The 9,447-nt window shown below is 33.7% G+C and overlaps 1 protein-coding gene across 1 annotated transcript in view; it reads right to left on the bottom strand.

Moving 5' to 3' along the window:
- The window catches only part of LOC134530776 (uncharacterized), a 32,879-nt gene that overhangs the window by 4,951 nt on the left and 18,481 nt on the right, over nucleotides 1–9,447 (bottom strand). The window lies entirely within an intron of this gene.

Genomic DNA, 9,447 nt, shown 5'->3' with positions numbered 1-9,447 from the left:
CGACCAAAAACACAATGGCCAGCAACATGAAATGTTCCAAAAACAAAGACCAATGAGATTTTTTCTTCCAATATTTCCACAGTATCCAGAGACACTTTCGCAGTTAAATTTGCCTGCTCATTGATCAAGAGGACTCCGGGTTTGATTCCCAAAAGGGGTGGGAAGTGTAATACAATCATTTAGTTTTCACTCAAACTGTAAGCCTGCCTTAATTGAAGTTGGAAAGTTAACAATCCCTGTAAATAAATAATTAATATATCTACATTTCATCGAAAGACATCCTTCACGCTTGAAAATCTTTTAAATTTTAAAAATTGGCCAATTCGTTTAATAGTGATACACACACACACACACACATATACATAAAAACACACACACACACATATACATAAAAACACACACACACATATATATATAAATAAAATTACTGAATTAAATTTATGTGATTGTGTAAGGAAACTACTAGTGATGGGTCGAGTCACCCTATTTCAGCATCGAGTCGAGTTCGAGTTAAACAAAGAAATTTATCTTCGAGTCGAGCTCGAGTCGAACTCATAGAAACTTGTCTTCGAGTCGAACTCGAGCCGAACTCATGGAAATTTGTTGAGATGAGTCAAACTTAGCGAGGTTCAAGTGGCAGAATGATGAGTGAAATAAATATGAGTTAAATATTTCTCAATATAATATATGTAATTAAATATGAAAACTTTGAATTATTGGTTTCCCTACACATTTTGATATTTGTACTTTTTTTTTAATCTTCATACTGACGCTTTAAGTGAAACTGCACATCCAAGTGACGAATCAGACGTGAATTTGATGATGACTGAGTCTTGTATTTTTTGCAGCACTTGCATTTAGCTGTCTGATGATCAAATTTTTCAAAAAATTCCCAAATCTCTGCTTTTGATTTCTATTCGTCACTTTTTGACGTCCCAGGCCGTACAAACATATCTATTCCACTAATACTAAACCGTTTATGATTAATACGACGCCGGCGAAGCAAACTCAAGTGTTAACATAAACTTCAGCAGCCTCAATTTTCCGTTCGGCCATGGAAAACTGGTTGGAGATTTCAATTATTGTTGATATCAATTTGCCAAAGTGGCAACATTCCCTGGCTGTATGACGACTTACGTAGGCCATTGGCCCGGAGTTAAAATGGCGGCTATCTAGTGTTTAGTAGTAATTATTATTTACTTCCAAAGCTGCCCAAATATTAACGTGGTCTTGTTCATGACTGAATCTAGAGAACATTTTTTAAATTCCGTTATAGTTAAATAAAGGTATTTTGTTGCAGTTATAAATATTAAGTGCATATTGAAGGATGGGATACACTGTTTGCGGTTACACACGATCAAAAATAAATAATCTTCCGACTTCGTTTTCAAGGTTTTCAGTGTTGGATCAGAGGTTTTCCACTAGGTAGGCCTAAATAATACATTATATTTTATTTTAAAGTGCATGGTTTCGGATAAGTACCTACCTTCACTATTGGAAATTGTGCAACATTATAGTCGAGCCAAAAACTAAACTTTGACGAGACTCGAGGACACGATCTTAAGGGGATTGGTGCAGGACAAAAAACAGTAATTCGCCAGAATTTGTTGGAAATGAGCTTAAGTGTTTCATAAATGCTTGTTTATTACTACTGTAAGGCCAGCCAGCACGTATATAAGCTAGCGGGTTAGATTTGGCGAGTTAGTGGCGAGAGAGCTTCTGTGGGTGGAGGTTGTCGAAGGTCGCAGCTCTGAGGCCTGCCATCTAGCGGGAATCTTTCGAAGGTCTTTCACAATATCGCCTTTCTCTCTCTCTCTCTCTCTCTCTCTCTCCAACACGGACGGAAAGCGAACCGCGATAACCAGCTATTATCTTCGCTTCCCATCTCGCCCTATCCTTCATTCTCGGATCAGGTAGCCGCCCTACCCCGCGTAGACTTTCGTGTTACTCCAGGAAACCAAGACTTAAAAATGCACAAACCTGTGGAAAATTTGTCCAAAGCTGAATTTTTGTACTGTGGTAGAGTTGACTATGCTTAATAACATACAGAAAGTTTACCGCTGTAGACTTTGTACGTTATCACCGAAAATTTGCATTTAAGTCCTAGGTGACAGCAACTTGCATCAGTCCATTAAAATGCTACCCATTTATACAGTTTTTAATTTTGACTGTCCGTAAACTTACCAAAATAATCTAGAAATTGTAATACACCCATTAATGTTAGAAAATAAATAAATTTTTAATATTTAAGATATGATATAAAGCGATTAATTCACGACATATATTTTTTTATCTTTGCCACCCAGATAAAAATACGATTTACACCGATTTGAAGAGCCCAATGCGAAAAAATGTCTAATGTTTTTTAATTATACTTTTAGCTTTAAGATAGTATATTTATAAAGAGTCTAGCATAATTATTTGCCTCATTAAAGCTGCCCGAGCGTTGCAGTGTACTGCGGCCGTACTGATCTTTCACGGCCGGCGGGCTTTGAAACACGCTGCGTACTGCGACACTCAATAAACTTAGTCTTATTTACGGATTACTTAAAATATATTTAATGCATATGATATGGTGTATTCATGTTACATCTATTGAGATATACATATTCTTTTTTCTTATATGAATGATTTTTGATACAATAAAATTAATAATAAACAATTTCTGCTTGGAACTTGTAAATCAAAATTCTAGAGGACCTCTGGTTTTATATATATGTGTGTTCGTATTTTGTTACAAAAATTTTATTATTCAAAATGATTTTAATACCAAAAAATATAATTATTTTTTATTTCTAATCTTAATATATCGTCTGTCATTTGTAAGAAGGGGCCATCTTACATTTTTGTTGAAAATGAGTTAACTGCAGAAATACATGTTTTCTTTCATCCTTCATGGTCTGTAAGAAGGGGATAACTGTATCTCTAATAGTTTTTAAGATATGACAGGGGCTAACCATAAATAATTAAAATACAGTGATGCATTACAGTGTGCTCATTTTGTTTTTCTGCTCTCCTGAAAAGTTTATGTTTTGTAGTTAGCCCCTTCTTACAAATGACAGACGATATATAAATCTCGTGTCACAATGTTTGTCCTCAATGGACTCCTAAACCACTTAACCGATTTCGATGAAAATTGGCATTTATGTGTAATTTTTTCCAACTTGAGAGATAGGATAGTTTTTATTTCGATTAATGGTCTTAATCTGATAATTTTAGAGTTTTCTAATGTGATGTATGTATGAGTTGGCAGAAAATCACCACGGCAACGGCTGTAGCATTGTTGATGCTTCATTCGTCTCCATGGCAACGACTATTTCATTGTTAGTGTAGTCCTCATCACTCATTAAATACAGACCACCAATTTTTAGATATATACAGGTAAATAACTATACACTGGTAGAACAAAGTCGGTCGGGATTTGAAAGTGATATAAATTATTCAAATTAAGAAGACAATTACTAACTACATCTGATTTCTAAAAAGGTCCAGTGAACTCTTTACCAAGTCAACCGATTTCGATGAAAATTGGCATTTATGTGTAATTGTTTCCAACTTGAGAGATAGGGTAGTGTTTATTTCGATTAATAGTCTTAATAATTTATAATTAATAATAAACTGATTATCAATGTTGATTGGTGTTTAAGCCCGGGAAACAGTGGGTACTTCGTTTCCATGACAACGTTGCGTGCTTGAGAGTCGGGAAACCATCGGTGCTATTCGATTTGGTCTCATTTTCCCCCCCCCATAAATACAACCGTGCGAAGCCGGGTCGGGCAGCTAGTACACTATATTATTTTCGATCAGAACTATGCAAAATTTTAATGTAGCCTATATTATAATATATATATTTCATTGTATAAAATTAGTTTACTACATAACAATTGAAGAAAACCATACACCGTAAATGTACTTATTGAGTTTTGTCACTTTTATAACATAATTCGGATGATAATATTATTTTTTTCCAGAAAATAAATAATACATAAGTTGTGTTGTAAAATGTATTGATAGAATTACATATTTAGTAATTTTTTTTCTAAGTTAATTCATTGGAGTGCTGCGCCTAGCTTACTTCGTTGAATTGCTAGTGGCAAAGAGCGGTGGTGGATGTTTTTGCAAGAGTTTGACCGTATTTTATGACCCTAGCTGTGAGAGGGTGTTTGTCCCAGAAATCCTAACGGTCAAGGAAAATAGCCTTTCTCTGTAGTCACGTACGGGTCTGCTACTCGCGCAATATCGTCAGTTTATCACAACTTTCTGGGAAGTTCTATTGTTGTTATTTATTAATAATTTAGAAATTAAAGAATTTATCATACTAACACTTTTACCTAAGCAAATCGCATCCTGGAAGATTTTTATCTACGTTTGCAGCAAAAATCACTTGTAGTTAGGAAACTTTAATTCTTTCAGAGTAAAATTCAGTCTGGAATTACCATACATTAAAAACCTTAGTTTTCTGGAGCAAAAAACGTCCCAGCACGAGCGACTTTAACACTGCTGCACACACACTACGCAGCTTGAAATACATCAGTGGTCAGACTATTGTACCAGACACTCAAAATATACACATTTAAACCTTTAAAAAAAACACACACACACAGACAATATTTATGAAGTGATTTTGACGCTACGCTCAACATATTTAATTTATGTAACATGTAGTCAAATTTCTATAAAAATATATTTTTTTCTTACCTTTTATGATTAAAATTACCAATTTAATAATATGACGTTTAAACTTTGAGGTGTTTATCACAATTACCATGTAGGGCATTCTTTTAAATTACATTGGTGTCATAATGAGAACCGACTTAAAAAAGTATTAAAGTTATTAAGTTTACGAAACATTTTTGTGGATCATTGTAGAAATTATCATTAAGGACTCAACTGCTCATTATTGGTGTGATCACAAGGTTTCATCGGTAAACGTTTGACGTGTTACTAAGAAATATTCATTCTACTACTGTACAAATTTTCGGCTTTGGGATAATTTTACATGTATTAAAAACCTTTGTTTCTTCACAGCGAAATTCGTCCCGTCCCGAGCCTACTTCAGCAACCTCGCAGTAGTATACACTATGCGGCTCGGATCGCTTTAGTGGTCAGACACATTGTACCAGGCTCTCAACAAATAAACTAATTTAAAATTTAAGAACTAAATCGTGATCGTAAAATGGCCGCCATGGTGATTTGCGAATTTATGGAGAAATAAAAGCAGTTAAAATCTTATGTAGTTTCCAAGAGACATTATTACATCACCAATCATCTAAACAGGTTTAAAAATTTTAAACATATTCAGTAACTGGTCAGTTTTTTCAAATGTGTTAGTATTAACAATCTGGACCATATCTAGTCGGTGAGGTCTGTTTTGTTACAGACTATCTGTATTCTGGTATTTGGATTTTGAAGCTACTTAATGATTCGCTTTCAATGTCTATTAAAATATACCTAATGCTAATTGCAGGAATATTTCTACTCGATTTCAAAATTATAATTCCTGAACATTTGTAGCGGACACATTTCAATGTAACACTTAGTGATTTTCGAGTTGTGTTGAGGTTTCACATGCCACTTCGTATATACCTGCTCTGGTAACAATGAGTCATCACAACCGGTGCCGTCTGTACGAGCGTCTTCACAAGTTATCCTGAAATATGTTCTTAAATATTAATTCAAGTGAATTCTTAAAATCCTACACACCTTATCTTAAGTGTCGTAAATGAATCGTTATATTTTGTAAATCCATATAATATAGGAGCCAACATGGCGCGAAGCGATGGACGCGATACGAATAATATTTTTTTTTACTAACCACTACATCAGTAAATATTTGTGGTTTCCATTCGCTATGAATTCAAGCATGTAACATTTGTACTGCTTCTTCAATTCGGCTACAGTTAAATGGGAGGATCTGAATCACTGAAAACTTCTCAACAAAATCAACGATGAATCACAGGCATTACAACAAACAGTTGTCACAAGTCAAGTAGCCAATGAGCAAGTGACATTTTTCGAGTCCGTAGAGGATTGTTGAGACTATCGTACAGGTCATTGGCAACGCGCCCTTACGCGCATGGTTAATACCCGCATGAGTAGAGTGTAAAGGCGTAAGCATGAGACACATCTAGGTCCTCATCTAACCGCGCACACTTAGATTTAACTCAGGATAGGGTGAAAAATGTTTACTAATTTTGCAGTCCTAACAGTCACCAACGAAACGCCAGCAAAATAAATAAATAAGCTCACGAATATTGTTCGTGAATGAAGGCGAAGCTGATACTTTGGAAACGTTACCAGCAGATATTAAATAATGTTTAACTATTATTTACGTAGCTTACTTCTTAAAACTGCATTCATGTAAACTGATTTTGTGTGAGACTATGTTGAGTGTTTTCTGCTACACTTATTTTTCTGAAAAAATTCTATTGTGGCTTAAAAAACTTGTTAACATTGATGCCTCTCATAAAAAAAATTCAAACGTAATTATACGTATACATGTTGAGTATAGTTTATGAATGGTTCACGTATTGCTGGAAAAAAAAACATGTTTACAATTTTACACATCTTTTTGTTGTCGCATCGCGTCCATCGCGTTGTACATACGCAACTCTGAAAAATAAATGTATGGCAAAAAAAGCTATAATAAAATAATATCTTATCTTTCTTTATTCTTTTTTCTAAGCGCTCTAATGGCTTTCGATAGTTTTGTTCTTTTGTGTACTCTGCTTCTTCGGCATTTTATTCCTGAATAAATCTCACGATTACAACAAAAAACATCTAGCTAAATCACTGTGCTCAATAATAACAGAGAATAACCATTCAATTATACGCCGAGCTAGACCAAACACGTTCTCTTATCTACTGAAAATGAATACGTTGACTTCATATCAGTTTCACGCGAAATCCCGTCTCCCCTTCGTAAACAGCAGACAGCTGTGGCAGGGTGGGAACGGGCTGCAACAAGTTCGGGAAACTGTCGCAAGGTGTCACTACTGTCCAGCGCGCTCCATAATTTCTCGTATCCGAGCTTGCACGCGGCTCAAACATCTACAGCTACGTTTTTACTTTAGGTCCGACTGCAATAAGCTAAAGACTAAAATAAAGTCAATCATTCAGCCGACAGATATGTAGGCGTTTGAATTACAAATGAAAACGCGAATGTTATTAAATTCGCAAATGAATATCACGCAATTTCGTAGCAGCTCATTTATTAAAATTTAAATTGTAAATACGTTAAATTAATAATGATTACAGATAAAATAATGCTCACAGTCATATCTCCCGTGTCTGAAAATTTATCTGCGAAAGTTTTACCACTGAATTCTTTATAGTTTTTTAATAAAGCTTGAATTTAAAAAATTCCCGAAAATCAGCAATAATCTAATTAAAATAAAAAAATAAAAAAATAAATTTTACACCAGAATGGTTCAAATCTTCTCTAGCAGCTGAATCATTCACAAATATATTGTTTTTTATAATACGATGCTGGTGCACCAATCCCCTTAATCAACTCGGTTTTCGAGTCGAGTTTAGTTTCGCCGGCTCGACTCGACTCGCTCGATTTTTCGAGTCTCGACCCATCACTAGAAACTACTGATATTCTTTTCATTGCAGAAATATTATAGTCTAAGGGTTAAATATTTGAACCAAATTAATTTTTAATCCTTGAGAATACACAATTTGCAAAGGCATTTAACTTTCATTATATACATCAACCAAATTTTATAGAAGCAATTTTTGTTTTTGAATTCTTAAAATACATCTTTTCCACAGCTAGTTTTTATAAAAAAAAAAAAAAAAAAAATTGGTTGTCTGTAAAGTCGGTTTACGGACGATAGTTTAACGTGACGTCATAACAAAACATTGATGAAATGATTGATCCAGAAGAAAAGGAAATATCATATTCGGCCTGAGACTGAGCCGTAATAGGTTTTTGCAACCAAACCATTTAGGCATTAAAAACATTATATTCTTTGAGGAAGAATTTTTTTTTTTTAATTTTTCTATCTTTTGCATGATAAAATCTACCTCTGCATACTTTTATGAATAAAAATAAATCATTTTTATTGAATTATCACTATATTGTATGGATACAAAGGAGTGAAATGAAATGTGCAATTGAATTAATAAATTTACTTTTATTTGCATTCATTAATTAAAATATATTTATTACTTTTGAAAGGTTGCGTGCGCCATATTTATTTTTCCAAGTACACAAAAAATTTTCGCAGCTGCCAGGTTTCGAACCGATAACCTTTAGTTTAAGAGCTAGGTACGCTAACCACACGCCCACGAGGCCATACAAAGGAAATGTAATTTCAAATGTTATATATACATATTTATAAAAACTTTGTTCACGGTAGGGTTATAATATTAACGCGATTTTATAACAAATACGCATCCCAAATACACCAAACTCATTTATAATGTGTTACAATATTTTTTAAAACATTGTGCAAAAGATCCCGGGTGTAATTTGAATTATTATGTGTAACTGTAAATCCCCATTGTTGGTTCAAAACGTATTTGAATTTTCAACATTAATTTAAAATAACCGTACCGATTGTGCTGAAAATCGGTGGACGATCGTTAAATTACATAATATTAATAATTCAAACGACAAAAATATGATTGAGGAAGTCAAATTGATGGTAGTTCCGATCGAGTGGAAGAGAGATGCCACGCATGAGTACAATGAGCAAACAGAACACATCCGTAGTGGGACATCCGTAGTGGGACACTGTTTTGTGCGTGCAGCCGGCGTTCATCAATTTATTAGACGTTGTCACGTCAAAAACAGCTGCTTATTAAAAGTAATATATATTTTTTTTAATTATCTAAGAATTATTGAAAGGATTTTAGCTTCTACGGTGGATGGAAAGTAGATGTTAATGCTGGTATAATCGTGAAAAAATACATTTGAAACTGAATCACTTATACCATCCCCAGCCTGAAGAACTCTAATATTGAATAAATGTTGAAATATCTGACAATATTTGTTTTAGTTATCTAACTGTCTGTTTAATTCAGTCTCTCTTTTGATTTGTTTACTAGTTATCATTTGTATGGGTAATTCAAAGGCTGTATTGCAAATACTGCAGATTAAAAGTATAAATAACAGTTTCCCAACATAATAAGTGTTTAACTGTGATTTATATTAGAGCTAATTTCACGTTTAAACAAAAATTTGAATATTAACTGTCAACTATGATCAAAAACCAGTTGTCTGGTAGAAAAGTAATTTTGTACTCTACCAAATAAATGGATATAAGCCGAAAATATATTTAGTTTTGAACTTTCTAGTCATTAACTGGTGAGTTCTCAGAAAATGAAGATGGGGAACTTTTGAAATAATACTTTAGGAGTGTCCAACCTAAGAACTAAAATGATACTTATAATCATACATCTTATTAAGTGTAGTTACAAAATTGATGAAAATAATAA

Source organism: Bacillus rossius, chromosome 3 (assembly GCF_032445375.1).
Source record: "Bacillus rossius redtenbacheri isolate Brsri chromosome 3, Brsri_v3, whole genome shotgun sequence".
Lineage (NCBI taxonomy): Eukaryota > Metazoa > Arthropoda > Insecta > Phasmatodea > Bacillidae > Bacillus > Bacillus rossius.
The sequence above is the reverse complement of the archived record's forward strand: the minus strand, read 5'-3'. Positions and strand labels throughout refer to the sequence as shown.